Source organism: Oryctolagus cuniculus, chromosome 18 (assembly GCF_964237555.1).
Source record: "Oryctolagus cuniculus chromosome 18, mOryCun1.1, whole genome shotgun sequence".
Lineage (NCBI taxonomy): Eukaryota > Metazoa > Chordata > Mammalia > Lagomorpha > Leporidae > Oryctolagus > Oryctolagus cuniculus.
In genome coordinates this window covers 68,061,208-68,080,113 of record NC_091449.1, presented here as the reverse complement: position 1 = coordinate 68,080,113, position 18,906 = coordinate 68,061,208, and the positions used below count along the sequence as shown (strand labels likewise).

Here is an 18,906-nt window from a genome sequence, read left to right as displayed (position 1 = left end):
CAGCCGTGAACCCCGGGGACACACGACCAGGCCGCCCGGCCCTCCGTCTCCCGCAGGGGCAGTTACTTGAGGCCGCGAGTTAGAGTGAGACCCCCAAGCTGCTCGGGAGTCTCCTGTATTTAAATCCCACGGTGCTCACTTTTACCTGGAAAACTAAACCCGTGCCCCCCCACACACACACACTCACACACACACACACACACACACACACACAGTCCCGTTAACCACAGCCTGAACGCCTGTCCCAGGATGCCCCTGCAGTTCCCAGGTTCCCCACCAGGTGTCGCCACACACACCTCCTGCTCCAGGCCCCTGGTGCGCGCTGATCCCGAGAAAATTCTGCCCTTCACACAACTTCCTGAAAACTGGAAAAAGAGCTGCCACCAGCACGGCTGCGGCCCCGCCCCACGCCGTGTAAAACGAGAACATTCCTTCTGGAAGATTCCTCGGAGCCTGGTGGCCACAGTCACAGCAGAGGCAGCGTGTGGGGGCCTAACCCATGAGCACAGCGGCGACCAGCACCAGACTCCGCGCGCCGCAGGCCCCGCCCACAAGCCCCCAGGCAGCCGGCGCCTCCCGGCCTGCAGCTCCCCCGGGACGCCCCCCCTCCCCCCCCCGTGGTGGTCGGTCAGAGAGGTGGCGTGAGCTCCTCCCGGAGGAGGGGAGCCGCGGTCTGACCACCCGGGGCGCAGCTGGCGGTGGTGGGGACAGAGCAGGGCCCGGCAGGGCAGGGCAGGGGCTGCCTGGGTGCCTGCGTGAGCCCAGGGCAGGGGCGCCCCGGGCCGGCACACCAGCAGGGGACCGCAGGGGCTGTCCCCCCCCCCATGCAGGCACCCGGGAGGCCGCCTGCCCCAGCACAGACCCCGCCAAGCTGTCTCGGGTCCCCTGGGGAGGGGCTTGGGTGCCCCGGGCATCTTCCCAAACGCCCCCAGCCCCACACTGGGCTCTGAACACAGGTGGCGCCCAGGTGCGGGGTGCACAGTGCCTGCCTCACGGCACCGTGGTCAGTACCAGCATGGACCCAGAACTCGGCCCACGTCCCCCCCAGTCACCGTGAAGCACATGCGTGTCCTAGGGCACGTGGTGAACACGCATGTCCCTTCCAGCTCCCTCCTGTCCGTGTGGACACATGTAAGACGGCCTGGCCCAGGACGGACAGAGTGTTTGCAACACAGGCCCCCGAGTTTGCCCCGAGCCCTCTGCCTGGCCACTTCTGGGCAGGGAGGGTGGGGCCGCGGCGATGGGTTCCCTGAGGAGGGGCTGCTGGGCGGGGCTCAGCCGGTCAGCCTGAGCTAAGCGGCCACGGTTCCCGCTGGACAGCACGTGCCGGGCCCACCTTCATGGCCACAGTGACGGACAAAGCCACCTGACCAGGCCTGGGTCTCGCCGTCTCAGAGCCCGGGCTGGGGCGTGGCCAGGGGTCCCACCCGCGAGCTTGTGGACGGCCCCCCAGCCTGACGCTGAACCCGCACCCTGGAGACACCTGTGTGGACCTGACCCCGTGTCGGGCGACTTCTCACGAGTGTTGGACCTGGACCAGAGCAGCAGGCGCGAGCACACACGGGCCTGCCGGGCGCCCACGCCCCTGCTCAGTACAGCACCGCCGCGCCGCGTTCACTCCCGCTGGCGCGCGTGCGTTTGCGTGTGGATGTTCACGCACGTATAAAAGTGGCACGCGCGCGTTTGCGTGTGGATGTTCACGCACGCATGAAAGTGGCACGCGCGCGTTTGCGTGTGGATGTTCACGCACGTATAAAATGGCACGCGCACCAGCCCTGAAATAAGATAAACCCCGACGAGTGCTTGCAGCGGAACAGGAGCCGCCCAGCACGTGACAGGGAGTTCTCCAGGCTGAGGCTGAGGCCCTCCACAGGGTCCTCGCGGCTCTGCCTCACCCCTGCGGAGGGTCTGGCCTCCGTGATGGGCGGGTGGCACCTGCACACAGCCGGGCGCCCGCTGGCCGGCTTCCATGGCGGGCTCAGCAACCCAGGGAGGAGAGGCGGCCACTGCCGTGCAGGGGCCGGGGCTGGGGGGAGGAAGGGAGTCCAAGGCCAGGTACGACCCACTGTCCAGGGGCTACTTGCATCAGCGGGCGGCCGGGGTCCCCGCAGAGGGCCATGGAGAAGGTTCCAGACAGCAGGTCGAGGGGCTGGTGGGATGCACTTAGCTTATGCAATCTGAATCGGCCATGCACAGGTCACTGCGGTCTGAGAATAGCCCCCACCCTGCCCCCAGACCCGGAGATCCTGGGTCCCCAGAAGGCCCCACACCCCGACAACTCTGCTCAGGAGTGGGTTCTCTGGCCCCTTCCCCGAGGGGTCTGTGAGTCGTATTCCGGGCACCCAGCGTGCCAGAGAGGAGGCACCAGCCACACTACACGGCCGCAAACACACGGCGAGAGAGACAGCCGCGGCGGGAGCCCGGGAAACCCCAGGCCAAGAGCCCCGAGATGGCCCGGGCGGGCGGCTGGGCCGGCATCACCACGCCAGCACGGCAGAGCCAGCCACCCAACCCAGGCATGAGCCGGACCCCCTGCAAGGTGCTGCGCCCAGGTGGCCGGGCCCATCCCCACCAGGGTTTTGATGGGCAGGTCTGGGCGGGACCGAGCGCCCGCATCTCACAGGGTCCGGGGAGGGGGAGGGGGCGGGTGTTGGGTCGGAAGCTGCACAGGTGAAGGGGAGGACGTTTCCCCAGAACCTGCAGGAGGCGCCGGCCGCGTCCGCACCTCGTTCCACCCTGGTGAGACCCATGCGAGGACGCCGACCCCAGAACCAGGCTGGCTGCCCTGAGCCGCCGACTGTGGCGCTGTGTGCTGGCTGTCCTGAGCGCTGCCCTCAGGTGGGCACAGGCAGCTGGGTGGCTGGGGGTGGGGTTACAGGGGGAGCACAAACTCCCACCCAGGCCACACTGAGTCCCTGCCCAGACACGCCCTGGGCAGCCCCCAGCCCCGCCCACCCCACAGACACGCCCTGGGCAGCCCCAGCCCCGCCCACCCCACAGACACGCCCTGGGCAGCCCCCAGCCCCGCCCACCCCACAGACACGCCCTGGGCAGCCCCCAGCCCCGCCCACCCCACAGACACGCCCTGGGCAGCCCCCAGCCCCGCCCACCCCACAGACACGCCCTGGGCAGCCCCCAGCCCCGCCCACCCCACAGACACTCCCTGGGCAGCCCCCAGCCCCGCCCACCCCACAGACACGCCCTGGGCAGCCCCAGCCCCGCCCACCCCACAGACACGCCCTGGGCAGCCCCCAGCCCCGCCCACCCCACAGACACGCCCTGGGCAGCCCCAGCCACGCCCACCCCACAGGACTGTACTTCAGTGGTGGAGACCCTGGCCGGCTCCCCCGTCCTCCTCTGCCCATTGCGGGGCTGGGCCCTGCTGACTGGAGTCCTCGGAGGAGCCGCAGGGAGGCCCACGGGACGCAGCCGCCACGGGGCAGAGGCCGAGGGGCCAGGGCCTCCTGTGGGCGACACGCCCAGGGCCTGCTCTGCAGGACGAGCCGGTCGCCAGGAGCTTGGCAGCCTCGGCTCCGCCTGTACCCCCCCCCCCACCGTCCGTGCTCACAGGGGGGCAGCCTCAGGGGGTGCACTTGTTGGGGGGTCCCGTCCTCCATGGCGGCGCGGTGCACCCCCACTTCCTGTCCCGCCTCTGACTGCAGTACAGGGACCACCCCCACCTCAGGACGGGCGCTGACTCGGCACACAGGCGGATCACCTACAGCATGGCCCCTCCCCACCTCAGGGCTGCTTCTGGCTCTCTTCGCTCCCCGAATCCACACCCCCCTCCCCCAGTCTCACGGTGCCCGGGTCACCCGTCTCCTCCCAGGGCTCAGGCCCAGCCCCGGAGCCCTCGAGATGCCGCCACAGACCCCCTCCGGCTCCGGCGTCCCCGGGCTCCCCTGGCAGAGGGCCCTGGACTCGGAGGGGAGCAACGGCAGGGGGACTCCCCGAGCGAGCGCAGGGCCCTCCCCTCCCCGGCCCGGCCCGGCAGCCTCAGGGCACTGCCTGCAGAGGACGAGGACGGAGAGGAGCCCGGGGCCTGCCCCAGGACAGGGACCGAATCAGACGTCCTGGGCTCTGCTGGGCGCCCAGAAACCAGCGTCTGCTGCTCTCTTCTGGGCGGGGGTGGGGTGGGGTGTGTGTGGTGTGTGTGTGTGTGTGTGTGATGTGTGCATGATGTGTGTGTGTGGTGTACATGTGCATGGTATGTGTGTGTCGTGTGTGTATGTGTGTGTGGTGAGTGTGTCATGTGTATATATGTGCATGTGTGTGGTGTATCTGTGTGGTGTGTTATGTGTGTATATATGTGTGGTGTGTATGTGCGTGTGATGTGTGTGGTGTGTGATGTGTGCATGATGTGTGTGTGTGGTGTACATGTGCATGGTATGTGTGTGTCGTGTGTGTATATGTGTGTGGTGAGTGTGTGTGGTGTATGTGTGTATATATGTGTGGTGTGTATATGTGTGTGTGATGTGTCGTGTGTATATGTGTGGTGTGTGTATATGTGCGTGTGATGTGTGTGTGGTGTGTGTATGTGTGTGATGTGTGTTGTGTGTTGTGTGTATACATGTGTGGTATGTGTATATGTGCGTGTGATGTGTGTGGTGTGTATCTGTGTGGTGTGTGTCATGTGTGTATATATGGTGCGTGTATATGTGCGTTGATGTGTGTGGTGTATGTGTGTGTGATGTGCATGTGTGTGGTGTGTTTATCTGTGTGGTGTGTGTATCTGTGTGGTGTGTGTATCTGTGTGGTGTGTGTATATGTGCGTGTGATGTGTGTGTGATGTGTGTGTCTGCACACGTCTGGATGTCACATGACTGCTCCTTCTCTCTCCCCATCAGGACCCCCTCCCCCCCCGAGGCCCTGCAGGTGCACCCGCCGTGCTCAGGGCTGCACACTCACTCCTGCCTGGTGCGCCCACAGCCCTGTGAGGTCTGCAGGTCCCACTGAGGCCAGAGAGGTGGAGCCACTGGCCCGGGCCCGGGGTGTGGCCTGCAGCCTGGGTGGGCCAGAGGTCCCCACTGATTGATTTCTCCACCCCTGCACAAGACAGCCCCACCCTCTCACGGCCTCTGGGTCCAGTGGGGGCCCTCAGCAGGAGAGCCATCCCCCTACCTCCCCTGGCACTGGGACCGCCCCTTCTTGTCCCCCGCGTCTCCAGGGCTGTGAGCCGCACAGGGCCAGGGACAGAGGGACTGCAGAGCTGCAGGGAGCGTCTCCCAGGAGCCAGACGCCAGTCAGGGCAGCACACGGAGGGACGGAGCCACCAGCTGACGTCCGGGGCAGGAGCCCATTGCACAGATGAGAACATGGAGGCTGCGGGGAGGCAGAGGGTTCGCCAGCCTCACGTCCAGGGTGAGCAGTGGGCCAGGGTCACGGCCCCAGGGACACAGCGGGCAGCCCAGTGGCGGCCACCCTAAGCAAGGAAGCCTCTGCTTGTTGTAAAGACCCGCTTCCTGGGGCTGGTGCCGTGGCACCGTGGGTGAGGCTGCTGCCTGTGACGCCAGCATCCCACGTGGGCGCCGGTTCCAGTCCCGGCTGCTCCTCTTCTGACCCAGCTCCCTGCTAATGCCCCTGGGAGAACAGCAGTGCTGGCCCCAGTGCTGGGCCCCCGACCCACGAGGGAGTGCATGTGTGTGGTGTGTGAGGTGTGTGTGGTGTGTGCGTGAGGTGTGTGCTCCTGGCTCCTGGCTTCGGCCTGGCCCGGCTCTGACTGTCGTGGCCGTCTGGGGAGTGAACCAGCGGATCAAGGCCCCTCTCTCCCCCTCACTCTGTAACTCTGATTTCAATAAGTCAGTCAGGCCGGCGCCGTGGCTCACTAGGCTAATCCTCTGCCTTGCGGCGCCGGCACACCGGGTTCTAGTCCCGGTCGGGGCACCGGATTCTGTCCCAGTTGCCCCTCTTCCAGGCCAGCTCTCTGCTGTGGCCAGGGAGTGCAGTGGAGGATGGCCCAAGTACTTGGGCCCTGCACCCCATGGGAGACCAGGAAAAGCACCTGGCTCCTGGCTCCTGCCATCGGATCAGCGCGGTGCGCCAGTCGCAGCGCTGGCCGCGGCGGCCATTGGAGGGTGAACCAACGGCAAAAGGAAGACCTTTCTCTCTGTCTCTCTCTCTCACTGTCCACTCTGCCTGTCAAAAAAAAAAAAAAAAAAAAAAGTCAGTCAGTCTTTTTTTTTAAATTTTTTTTTCTTTTACACTCCTGGGAAGAATTTTAAGCATTTCAACGTACATGTGTGTTACGTGTTATATGTCTCATGTGCGCTGCGTATTGAACCATGACCCCCGAAACACACATGTGACCCATGGCCCCTAAACACACATGTGAACCATGGCCCCTAAACACACACACGTGAACCATGGCCCTGAAACACACATGTGAACCACATCCCCCCAAACACACATGTGAACCACATCCCCCTAAACACACATGTGAACCATGGCCCCCCAAACACACATGTGAACCATGGTGCTCGAAACACACATGTGAACCATGGCCCTGAAACACACATGTAAACCATGGCCCCTGAAACACACATGTGAACCATGGCCCCCTAAACACATTCGTGAACCATGGCCCTGAAACACACACGTGAACCATGGCCCCTAAAAATACACGTGAACCATGGCCCCTGAAACACACACATGTGAACCACATCCCCCTAAACACACATGTGAACCATGGCCCTGAAACACACATGTGAACCATGGCCCTGAAACACCCATGTTGGGGCCCCTGGTGCCTGTGACCTTGCTGGAGCTGGGGTGTGCGCCAGGCCGTCACATCAGAACGAGTCGCGCTGACCCACTGCGTGGTGCCCCTTGTGGCACAGGGGAGTCGGGGGTGGGGCTTGGCCTCGCAGCCAAGACGCCTGCATCCCGCCCTGGAGAGCCTGGCTGTGAGTCCTGGCTCCGACCCCGACGCCGGCTGCCTGCCAACGCACACCGGGAGACGCAGGTGGTTCAGGAGCTGCCCTGCCCCCCATGTGGGAGAGCTCACAGCTTCGGCCCCAGGCACTGGGGTGTGAACCGGGGGCTGGCAGAGCGTGGTCCCTCTGCTTCTCTCTCTCTAAAATAAGGGGTGGGGGCTGGGACGCAGAGGCAGCCTCACGCGGAGGGAGGGGCTGTGAGGACACAGAGGCCAGAGGCCCGGGGCAGCCCCTCGCGTCAGCCGCCCCGGTGTGGCCCCGCCCACACTCTGCCCTTATCCTCCGGGCCTGGGAGATGGAACGTCCTGCAGCCCACGTCCCAGTGTGCAGCGTTGCCTGCTGGCCAGTCAGGCACCCTGGAGTCACACTCGCGCCCCTGACTCCGGCCAGCCCACTACGCTGGGGCCCGGGGGTGCCGGGACTGCTGGAATCCATGGAAGAAAGCCCCTGGCACGGTGTGTTGGAAGCCAGGCCTGCGGTGGCTGTGCCAGCCCAGGGAGGCGGCCCAGCCTGAGCAAGCCTCTCTCCCTGGTTACCGTTGCCAAGGCAACCCCGCCTCTTCCAGGGAGGCAGCGGGCGGACCGGGACCCAGGGCCCCCTCCCGCCCGCAGCAGACAGGCTGGGCAGCTGGAGGAGGCACCGCCGGGCCCTGTGCCCAGTGCCGGGCAGAGTCTGCAGGCAGCCTGGCGCCAGTCTCTGGCCACTGCTCCAGGCAGGCCACCTTCCTCCCAGGTCTCACCCTGGCAAACCCGGAGAGAGGAGACACGTGTGCCAGGCACTGCACCGGCACAGCCCACAGCCCCCGTGGGAGTTACACGAGCCCCCCCGCTGGGACCCGGACTTCTTGTGGGCCCGTGCTGAGCACACTGCTCTGAGATCCAACCCGGGCCCAGGCCAGGCTGCGAGCGCGGGTCGGACTGGCAGAGGAAGACTGAGGCTGGCGGCGGGCGGCCCGCGGTGAAAGCCATCACAGCCCGCCCACCTGCCTGGCCGATGCAGGAGCAGGGGAGGGGAGAGGAGGGGAGGGGAGGGAGAGGAGGGGAGGGGAGGAGAGGGGAGGGGGCCCTCGCTAAGCAGGCCCAGCAATCAGAGCCGCAGGTGCCCAGGTGGTGCCCCGGCAAGGCCACAGAGGGCCGCCCCGTACCGCAGGCCTGACTGGACAGAACCTGGGGGCATGGGAGGAGCAGGCTCTGTGGACCCCGAAGCATGGGGGCCCCTTCGCTGAGACAAAGGGAGGAGAAACCAGCCACGGCCCTCCCAGGCCCAGGGAGAGGCTGCGTCAGCCGCTGGGGGTTTGCCTAAGGGCACAGGGGTTCGCAAGAGGCCAGGGGCCCCCCGGTCCTCGCATCCAGCCCTCCAGGTGCTCCGTCCAGGCCTCCAGGCAGGGGTGGGGAGCTGGCCGCCGCCCCAAGCAGCAGCACTCACACGTGGGAATCAGGGGACGTGTCCCACTGCCCATTAGGCACGGGGAGCGAGCTGGCGGGGAGCAGCAGCGGGCGTCCTCAGCCCCAGCTAGCGCAGCCTCCCCCCCTCCACGTTCCAGCCTGGGGGAGTCCACGCCGTCCCCAGGCCAACGGCTCGGAGCCCCACCCCAGCTGCTACAGCTGGGAATGGAGAGGGACCTGGCCTCTGCCTCCCTCCGCCCCTGATACAGCTGGGGATGAGAGACAGACCCAGCCAGCAACCCTGGAGCTCAGAAAGCCAGGGTGGCCTTAGCCAACCAACAGAGGGTCTGCCTGCACCTCCACAGAGGCTGACCTGGTCAGGGAGGGCTTCCTGGAGGAGGCAGACACGAGCTGGAATCTGAAGGCTGCACGAGATGCGAGGGCTGAGGGTGCCGGGTGGTACCTGAGGTGGTCCCTCCAGGGGCTGGAGGTCAGTGTGTGCCCCACGGCCAGAGCAGAGAAGGCTGGGCTGGGGGCTGCGCCACGGGCCTCGTCACCCTCCTAGGACCCGCTGGGGACCCCAAGGAACTGGCAGCTGGGGTGGGGGTGGCCTGGGGGCAAGGGCGGGGACACCACGTCCTTACAGCCACAGCCGCCGTGGGCCCACCCTCTGGTGTCTGACTCTCAGGCCTGAGAGCCGGGGCTCAGCCAGGCAGCTCCAGAACCAAGGGGCCTCGGGCCCAGGTCAGCTCCAGGGCGCTGCGCTGGCAGTGAGGAGCAGGGGTGCGGAGTGGCACCCACTTCCAGCTCTGGGCTGGCAGCGCTCCCAGGGCCCCAGGAGCCCACAGGCGCTGGGCCGGGCTCGGCCTGGATCTTAGTCTTTGCCTTAGCCAGACACCTCCCTTAGGGGTTTCCCACATCGTCCGTTTGTGACAATTCTGCCTGTTACGAGGAAAAGGCCTGGCCGGGCCAGAGCCCAGAGCGGGCGAGCAGGACCCCCAGGCAGGAGGCTGCAGGCAGGAGCCGGGTCCTGTGGCGTGGCACACGTGTGTCCGTGTCCACACACCCACCCACGGGAAGCTCGGCACGCACACGCTGCTCACCAGCACACAGCCTTCTTGTCCTCCGTGACTAAGTGTGCAGCTCGCGGAACGCGTATTGGGGGAGCCACGGACGGACTCCAGACCGCTTTACACTAAGCTACACCCGTCGGGGCTGCCTTCTTCTGTGAGGGGTCGTGGCCTGGCCATGGCCGCCCCCACACCTGCCGTGAGGGGTCGTGGCCTGGTCGTGGCCGCCCCCCACACCTGCCGTGAGGGGTCGTGGCCTGGCCGTGGCCGCCCCCCACACCTGCCGTGAGGGATCGTGGTCTGGCCGTCCCCCACACCTGCCGTGAGGGATCATGGTCTGGCTGTGACCGCCCTGCACACCTGCTGTGAGGGGTCGTGGTCTGGCCATGACCGCCCTGCACACCTGCCGTGAGGGGTCGTGGCCTGGCTGTGGCTGCCCTGCACACCTGCTGTGAGGGGCCGTGGCCTGCCGGTGACCGCCCCACCCCTGCACACCTGCCGTGAGGGGTCGTGGCCTGGCTGTGGCCGCCCCACATACCTGCCGTGAGGGGTCATGGCCTGGCTGTGGCCGCCCCGCACACCTGCGTCCAGAGTGCAGTGGCTGCCGGCAGGGTCAGTGTTCACATGGTCCCTCGCGCCATGGAGGAACCACCTGCTCCCCAGGGAGCTGGGCCGACGGGCACTGCCCCGAGCTGGGAGGGCCCTGCTCCCGAAACGCATTCTTTCCGAATGGATTCTCATTCCAGTTTCATTCTGCGAATCTGTGATGAGCAGTGAGGCTTTACTTTCTGGCTGATTTTTACTTTCTCGGTTGCTTTTTAAAAAACATTCCTGGAGAAGCCAAGAGACGGAGAGGGGCCACACCAGGGCCCGACTGCAGGCTCACTCCGCAGGCACCTGCGCCGGCCGGGGCTGGGGGCTGCGCACCCACCGTGACTCGGGGTGCGGGGGTCCTGACGGCCAGCCACGTGCCCACTCCCCTGCACAGCCTGTGCCAGACACTGTGCGTGGACGCGCTGTCCACCCGAGGCAGGGATCGGACCTGCGCGGTTCGCCCACCCCCAGCGTTCGGACCCCCGGGTGCCTGGGGTCTTCCTCGGCCCGTCCCGGTGGGGGAGGGTGAGAAGCGGGCTGACGCCCTGGTCCGCCTCGTGGGGACCAAGCTCCGCCAGCGGCCAGGGCAGCCGGGGCCCCCTCGCAGGAGCTGCAGTGGCCGCGGTGGACCCGGGTCGGAACAGCCCACGACCCCCGCAGCCAGGTCGGTTCGGGCGCCTCGTCCCGGTTACCATGACAACCGCGGCTCAGGAGACACCGGAGTCTCCCAGAGAAGGGGCTCAGCGGGCGTCTATGTTCAGACCCGGCGCCCCCGCCTCTGCCCCTCACCCCACACCCTGAGCCCCCGCACACCAGAAAGAGAAGGCCGCCCAGCCAGCCACTGAGCATGCGCGGCGGCTCCAGCCCAGCCCAGCCCAGCCCACCTCACTGAGCATGCGCGGCGGCTCCAGCCCAGCCCTCCCTACTGAGCATGCGCGGCGGCTCCAGCCCACCCCACCCTACTGAGCATGCGTGGCGGGTCCTCTCTCGTTCTGGAGGCGGGGGTGCCCTGTGAGCCTCAGCCGCGTGGGGGTGGGCGGAGAAATAAACACTCATACAATCCCGCCTCCATGATACACCCTGCCCGGCGTGCCCGGGCGGGCTCACGACCCCCAGGGGAGGGGCACTGGGTCCCGCGCGGAGGAGCGCACAGGCCAGGCGGTCCACGCACCCGGCCCCCGCCGCTGTGCACTCGGCCAGGGGACTCCCAGCGGTCTCCCGCAGGTGGGCGGTGCTGCCGGGGCCCGCTCCGACCCCCCAGGCACCAGGTCCCCGCTGGGGCAGAGGGCACCGTGGCAGACCCCCTGTGCCCACAGGAGCCGGCGACCCCTCGGGGTGGGGGTGAAGGGGAGGACAGGGGGCCTGTATGTGAGCCCAGGCTCCAAGAGCCCGAGTCCTCTGGGCTCCCTCTGGCCACAGCACCGCCCATGGGCCCAGCTCTCCATCCCTGGTCACTGGGGCTCCGCGGAGAAATTCCTGCTCCTGGCCACTCCTGAGTAGTCCTTACGGTCGGTCCCCTCCCCAGATAAGCTCTCAGACTGCGATCCGGGTTTGCACACCCACACCCCACCCCCAACACCCAAGCAGATCGGTTCCTGGGGGGCAGGGTCGGGCACGAGGCAGCCCCACACAGGCTCTCGTCACCCCGGGCCTGAACACACTGCCTCCTGTCCACCGGCTCCTTAAGTCAGCCCCCGTGGCCGCAGGTACAGGAGAGACCGGCCGGATGGCCGCGGGCACAGAGGGACCTGAGCGGGAAGCTGGCCGGCGGCTGACACAGGGAATGAGACAGGCCGGGCTGCACGAACCCCGGCTCAGAAAGGCCCAGTGCTGACCCAGGGAGCTCCTGACCCTGCTGCTGGCCCCTGGGGTGCAGCGGCTAGACACCAGTCTGCTCCAGAGGAGACGCCAGCCTCACTCAGGGCCTTGGGACTGGGCAGAGCTGCGCCCAGAGCCGGGCACCACAGGAAGCTGCCCAGCGGGAGGGACGGGAGACAGGGAGGCAGGAGCAGCTCCATGGCCCCGGGTGCAGGTGCGCGGTGGGCAGGCAGGCGTGGCCACCCCAGGACTCTGGTTAGCCGGTCCCACCTGGATACTTGCTGTAGGGCCCTGGTGCGTTTCATAGCCTCCGTGCCCGGGTTTAGCACTGGCGAGCCCTGCACCAGGTCCCTGGCACCCCCACTTTGCAGGAGAACACGGGGGTGCACGGGAGGCTAAGCACCTGCCCAGGTGACAGACGGGCAGCTGGGTCAGGACGGGGAGAGCGGTGCCCTTCCCCACCGGGCCGGGCAGACACGGGGGTTTCCTGCAGGGTGGAGGGGCACCGGGGCTGTGAACGCCGGCCCCACAGCCGGCTGCTTTCTGCCCCTCTTCTGGGTCCGAGCCAGCAGAGGTAAAGACAGGCAGCCCCCGGCCCCGAGGCTTCCTGCAGCGGTGTGCAGCGGCCCGGCTGGAGCGGCCCGGCTATGGCGGCCCGGCTATGGCAGCCCGGCTGGAGCGGCCTGGCTATGACAGCCCGGCTATGGCAGCCTGGCTGGAACGGCCCGGCTGGAGCGGCCTGGCTATGGCGGCCCGGCTATGGCAGCCCGGCTGGAGCGGCCCTGCTAGACCGCGCTGCTAACTTCAGTTCTCAGAAGGCAGAGCTGCAGGAGCCCTGCCCTCGGGGGAGCGGGGAAAGCATTAATGAGATGTTTGTAACCTTGTGCGGCTCCCTGGGGGCCAGACCCGGCCAGGGCGGGAGCAGCTGGGGGTGGGGGCAGCCTGGTCCCTGCTGTCCTCACCATGGGGAGGGTGGGGGAGGCAGCACCTGAGCTGTCTAACCTGCTCCTGTCACTGTCCCCAGACGCTTGGCCAGGACAGCGGGTGTTCTCCTGTTTTACAGAAGAGGAACCTGAGGCGTTTGGAACTGTGACGGAGACGGGACTGGTGTGAGGGCCCCGGTGCCGAGTGAACCCTCTCTGGGGACCCCCGACCCCAGGAGGCGTCCTCGCCTCCCTCACTTAACACCCAGGGTCAGGGCTCAGGGACCGAGCCAAGCTGAGAAGGTTCTAGAAAGGGCATTTCCAGAGAGGCGATGTGCTAGGCGTGGGAACCACTCCCAGCACTGTGCAGAAGGGGGCCTGGAGGGGGGACCCCAAACCAGAGCCAGGAGACTCAGCCGCGGTGCCTGCCCGCTTCATCTCAGGGGCCCGACTGGGTGGCATTGTGGGCGAGCCCCGGGCTGCCACCTGCGAGGGCGATGCCCGTGAACCCAGCCGTGGCTGCCAAGGCCGGCGTGGGGGTGGCCAGGAGCCCCTCCTCTCCAGGAGGGCGGGGGAGGAGCAGCAGAGCGTGATTCTGGTCACCTGACAGGCAGGTGCCACGGGCTGGCCTGCAGAGGGGTGAGTGCCCTGCCTCCCCCCGCGGTCTGCAGCCAGGGGCACTTGCAGGTGTGACCAGGCCGCAGCACGGCCCTCCCTGCTTGTCCCTACTGGACTGAGAAGGGGCCGACCTCTGAGGTTACGCGCCCAGCCCACGGTCCTGGCCCAACAGCCATGAGGGAGGCCTGCGGGCCCTGGCGCTGACCGCCCAGGCCAGGCATTGCAGGGTGTCCGGGACAGGTCCTTCAACCCCGCCCGCCTCGGTTTCCCCATCGGCATTCTGCAGGCAGTACCACCTCCAGCTCCAGGGCTATGCTGAGGCTCCGTCATGGTCACCGTGGACACTGACTAAGAACGGGCCCCTGCTGGCTTGCCCAGGCACCTGCACGGCTCAGCACTGGTGGGACGCGCCTGCTGGGAGGGGCCGGCCTGTGGCAGGAGGCCAGTGCTGAGCTCCCAGTGCCCAGCCCAGCCCAGACAGGATGGCATCATGATGACCAGCACTCCAGCTGGGCACAGAACATCCTGGGGCGGCCTGAGCACTCCAATGAGGGGCGGGGAGCGAGGCGGGGTCTCAGGACAGCGGGGAGGGGCACGCTCACAGGCACTGTGTGTCCCTGCAAGGCCCAAGCCCTCCCAAGGGGGAGGTCCAGGCCTAGGGCTGCATGGGGAGGGGGTGGGGTTCCCCTCCAGGCCTGTCGCAGCCTCCGGGGGCGGGGGGGACATCGGAGGCGCAAAGGAGCCAATGTCACCTCCAGGACCAGGTTCTCCATGGCAGCCTGGCCTGGGTGGGTCACCGCTGAAGCCAGAGGGTGAGCCTGGGCCGCAGTCGGCCGGCGGCAGGAGGTCTAGTCCATGGCAGGCGGGGAGCCCCTCCGCACCGAGGACACAGCTCCCAGCGTCTCCCTCCCCGAGTCTCAGAGATGGTGTGCGACGAGGACTAGGCAGCTCTCAGTGTCTGCATTCAAGAAGCTACAATTGAGTGCCGGCTGTTTGCCAGGAGCCAGCAGGCAACTTGCCCCGGAGAGGTCCGGCAGTCGAGATGCTAAGTGGCCTGCGCTGGAGTTCAGGGTGCGGCTCACCCCCAGGGCCTCAGACGCCCCCACAGGCACCTGGGCCTGGGCCCAGCCCTCTCATCTCCCACCAGACCCTGGACAAGCCAGGGAACCCCAGGCCTCAGTTTCCCTAGTGTAACCTGAGGTCACAGCACCCATCTCACCATGGCCCTGGGGGCAGGAGGGCGAGTGGTCAGCACCAGGCCTGGTTCACCCCTTGGGTCCTCGCCTCTACTGGCTGACCGAAGATGGCCACTTGTTCAGTGGCTGCCACCCACCAGGCAGTCCCTGTCCAGCGGATGTTGTGGATACGCTCAGAGCCACTGGTCCCACAGCCCCCAAGCAGGGGCTCCACTCTCAGACCCCGGGAAAGCCAAAGATGACCGGACGCAGGTCGGCCTCGCCTGGTCCAAGGAGACCCTGGTGGTGTCAGGTCATGGGCCCTTGCCATCCTGTCGTCCCATCTTCCAGGTCCGCACAGGGGGTGGAGGCGCCCCACCCCACCCAGAGCCCCTGGGGCTGCTGGCCATCGACATCACAACCCCTCAGCTTGGCCGCCCATGGAAGCCCTGGGACCTCCTTTAACGTCCAGCCTCTGGGGGCTGCTGGCTCTGTGCCGTGAGGCCCTGCTCTGGGGAGAGTCCTCCTGCCTACCCAGGCACCGCCGGGGCCTGCAAGGGACTTCAAAGGCGGCAGGTGCAGTGCCTGCAGCCGGCTCGGGAGCGCCTGTCTCCCCATCACCGCCAGGGGCCGGTCACCGCGGACTCGGCCTCAGCCTCCCCACAGCCTGGAGCCGGGGCCTGGTGTCCGCTCCACTTCACGGAGGAGGACGCTGAGGGTCTGGGGACAGCCGGGGTGGGGCAGGGACCTGAAGCGCCCCTCCCCACTGAGACCAAGGAGCAGATCAGCTGCCAGCATGAAGCTGAGTTTTGGGACTGAGCCCCAGACTCAACTCTGGGCTGGGGGACAGGCCTGGACAGGGAGGGGTCGGGTGCACATGGCTGAACCAGGCACTTGAACGCGGCTGAGACGTGACGTTTACGGCATGCACCTTCTGTCACCGCTTCCCAAAAGTGACAAAGAACGAGGGCCAGAGAAGCCCGGGCGGTCCTTCAGGTCCACAGAGTGCGGTCCACTTGCCGAGGGACACCCTGCAGACCGAGCTGAGCGGGGGACCCCAGACAGCCCGGCCGGCAACACTCCTCGCCCGCCCAGGACAGACACCACCAATCGACTGCTCGCGCCAAGCCAAGCTCAGCCTCGGACCCTTCTGACTCCCGGCAGCTGCTGCCAACGCCAAGCGCTGATCTCTCACGGACAACTGGACGCCAGGTGGGGCCACGTGACAAGCGGGTCATGGAGACTGGCGCTCAGTCCTCCCGTGGTTACTCCATGGGGCACCAGGCAGCAGGGCCTCCCACTGGGCAAGTGACCAAGGGGAGACCCTGAGTCAGGGAGGAGGCGGCCTGCAGAGTGGCCAGCCGCTGCCCCACCCGCCCAGGCTCCATGGCCCTGGAGGTGCAGCTGTGTCCCCGTCCACCTGTCTGGGGCCTCCACACTGTCCAAATGCCCACACATGGTCTGGGTCCTTCCCTCTCTGTGGCCGTCCCCTGTCATCCCCTAGGCCCACATCAGAGGAGTTCAAAGGTGGACAGAGACGTGGCCAGTGCAGCAGGGACGCCGGCCCCTCTCCCCGGCAGCCAGTGGTGCCCTCCCCGACAGCGCAAAAGCCCCGACCGTGGCTACACACGTGGACACCAGACTGGACTCCATTCGCAAGCTGCCTTGCAGCCAGGGCCACGTGATGGGGTTTTGACCAATGGGGGGAGGGGTGGCGCGAGTTCCACAGGTGACTCCCAAGGGACAGCTGTCCCTGTCCCGCAGGCATGGGGACTGGGGCCGGGGGTGGCGGGGGCTCAGGCTTCTCCTGGTTCAGCCAGTGCCCCTCTCCTGAGAGCACAGCCGGGACAGTGCCAAGCCCGCCGCCCCCTGATGTGACCGCATCCACCGGTGACACTCGGCACACGGGTGACACCACGCATCCGCTCCCAGTGCCACCGTCATGCCCCTAAAGGCAACCTGTCCCGGGAACTGTCGGTTTCCTGCTATCACCCAGCCCCTGTCCCTGTTCTAGAAGCTTCACACCAGGGAATCAGATCAGGCGCGTGCCCTCGTGTCTGCCCCTTCCCCTCAGCGAGACGAGCACAGGGCTTGGGTGTGCGGTGTGGGGCTGACCCTAACCGGCCATGGAGTGTGGCCTGGCTGTGTCCTCCTCTCTCACCAGGCGCTGTGGACGGAACTGGGGGCCCCTGGACTCCTGTGGTGACCGTGCCTGGGGACAGGGCCTTGGAGCCGGAACCTGAGGTTGAGCAAGGTTGCAGGCTCAGACCTGAGGGCCCCGGGCTGGCGGCCTACAAGGAGGAGGAGGAGGAGGCGGCTTCCCTGCCTCAGGACAGCCACGGTGGACAGCAGGTGGCACGTGGGGTGAGGCCCCGACCAGGGCCCAGCCGGACTGCCGCCATGTCCCACGCATGCAGGCTTCCAGACTGTGAGAAGTACAAGCCTGCTGCACAAACCGCGTAGTCCGCGGTGTTCGACACGGCAGCCAGGGCCAAGACACCGGGCACGGAGAAGACGTGCTGCCGGCAGAGGACAGCGAGGGCCCGAGGCACTGGTGGGGTCCCTGCCCCCATCCGAGGCACTCCGTGATGGCCAGCCGCGGGTCTCCCCCGGCACTGACCACCTGTCCAGGTCCAGGTCGTTGCCGGGAACACAGAAAGCGAGCGCGTGCTGAGCAAGCAGCCAGGCCTGGCCCGAGCTGGCCATCAGACCCCACGCCCAGGGAGAAATCCACAGCCCCCCGTCCGGAGCCCCCAGCTGTCTGCCCTGAAGCTCAGGGCTTCCTTCTTTGGAACCCAGCTGCCCAGCTCAGGGTGGGGAGGGGCAGAACCTTCCAGAGACGTCCCTGCCACCGCTTCTGCTGTGGGTCCGACTGCACAGAACAGCGCAACCTCCTCTTTCCGGAACCGGATGGAACGGTGCCTGCATGGCCACAGGGCTCTGGGAGGCAGGTGCACAGAGACCCTGGCAGGGGCCTGGCTCACAGTGGCTACTTGGCTGACCAGCTCGGGAGGGAGGTTCAGGGCCAGGGCAGCCGGCACCCCCGAAAGATCCATGGCTGGGCCACACTGCTCCGCGGCGACACCCACCTTGGGCAACCACACCCAGGGTGATGCGTGGGAACCCTGGCAGGGGGCTGGAGGGAGGGCCCCAGAAACAGCAGCAGGTGGCGGCTGAGACCCCCGACGCACGTGGTGCCAGCTGGTGCCACCACAGCACGTCACGGGAGCACAGCGTGGCCCTGGCTCGGCCAACCAGGGCACCGGCTCCTGCCACGCTGTCGTGACTCCCTAGGGAAACGGGAGGTGAGACTAAGCACCAGGAAGTCGAGGCCCAGCCAAGCAAGACCTCCTTCCCGGGTAGCCGAGCAGGGAGGCCTGATTCTCGGACGGTACAGAAGGCAGCAAGGGCTCAGGGCCGCCAGGGCCGCCAGGGCCCTGGGCCCCCGCCTCTGCGGGCTCTGTCGAGGCAGTGTCTGCCCCAGCTGCAGCCGACCTCCAGGGAAAAGCCTGGCAGGGCCCTGCGACGCCCCCGCGCCTCCCTGTGAGCCCAGGTGGACGGATGGGAAGCCCAGGCTGAGGAAGGGCCTGTGGACACTGCGGCCGCCAGCGGCTTGTTGGCGGTGACGGGTCAGGCGCGGCTGCAGGCGCTTCTGCCAGTAGACGGCAGGTGGCCAGTGGACGGTGCGGTCACACTCGGGCCGGGGGCTGCTGGCTCCCACAGGATGAGGCCGAGCGGTGAGCAGAAGCCATAGCGGCATCTCTGTGCTGAGAAGTCCCCTGGGGCCCTGTGCAGCCTGCTGGTGGCGCAGGGCAACCTGCCCCATGGACACCATAGCCAACACAGCAACACAGGTGCTTGCAACGCCCGAGGGCCCTGGGGAGGCCGGGGCGTACCGAGCGGTCCTCCAGCGGGGCCCGCCCAGCTGTGCCTGGAGGCGGAGTCCTCTGCTTGTCTTACCTGACGGACAGACGTGAAAATCATGGCTGAGGCGAAGGCTTGTGTGAGGTCACACAGCATAGGTGGGCTGGGCTGGCAGCCCATGACCCCACATGGCACAGGTGGGCTGGGCTGGCAGCCCATGACCCCACATGACCCCACATGACCCCACACGGCACAGGTGGGCCGTGCTGACAGCCCACAACCCCTCATGACCCTGCATGGCACAGGTGGGCCGGGCTGGCAGCCCACAACCCCACACGACCCTGCATGGTACAGGTGGGCTGGGCTGGCAGCCCACGACCCCACATGACCCCACACGGCACAGGTGGGCCGGGCTGGTAGCCCACAACCCCGCACGACCCTGCATGGCACAGGTGGGCCGGGCTGGCAGCCCATGACCCCACACGACCCTGCATGGCACAGGTGGGCCGGGCTGGCAGCCCATGACC

The 18,906-nt window shown here is 67.1% G+C and overlaps 1 protein-coding gene across 1 annotated transcript in view; it reads right to left on the bottom strand.

Annotated features, from left to right (window-relative positions):
* The window catches only part of JPH3 (junctophilin 3), a 58,724-nt gene that overhangs the window by 9,828 nt on the left and 29,990 nt on the right, over positions 1 to 18,906 (bottom strand). The gene's annotated exons all lie outside the window — the stretch shown is intronic.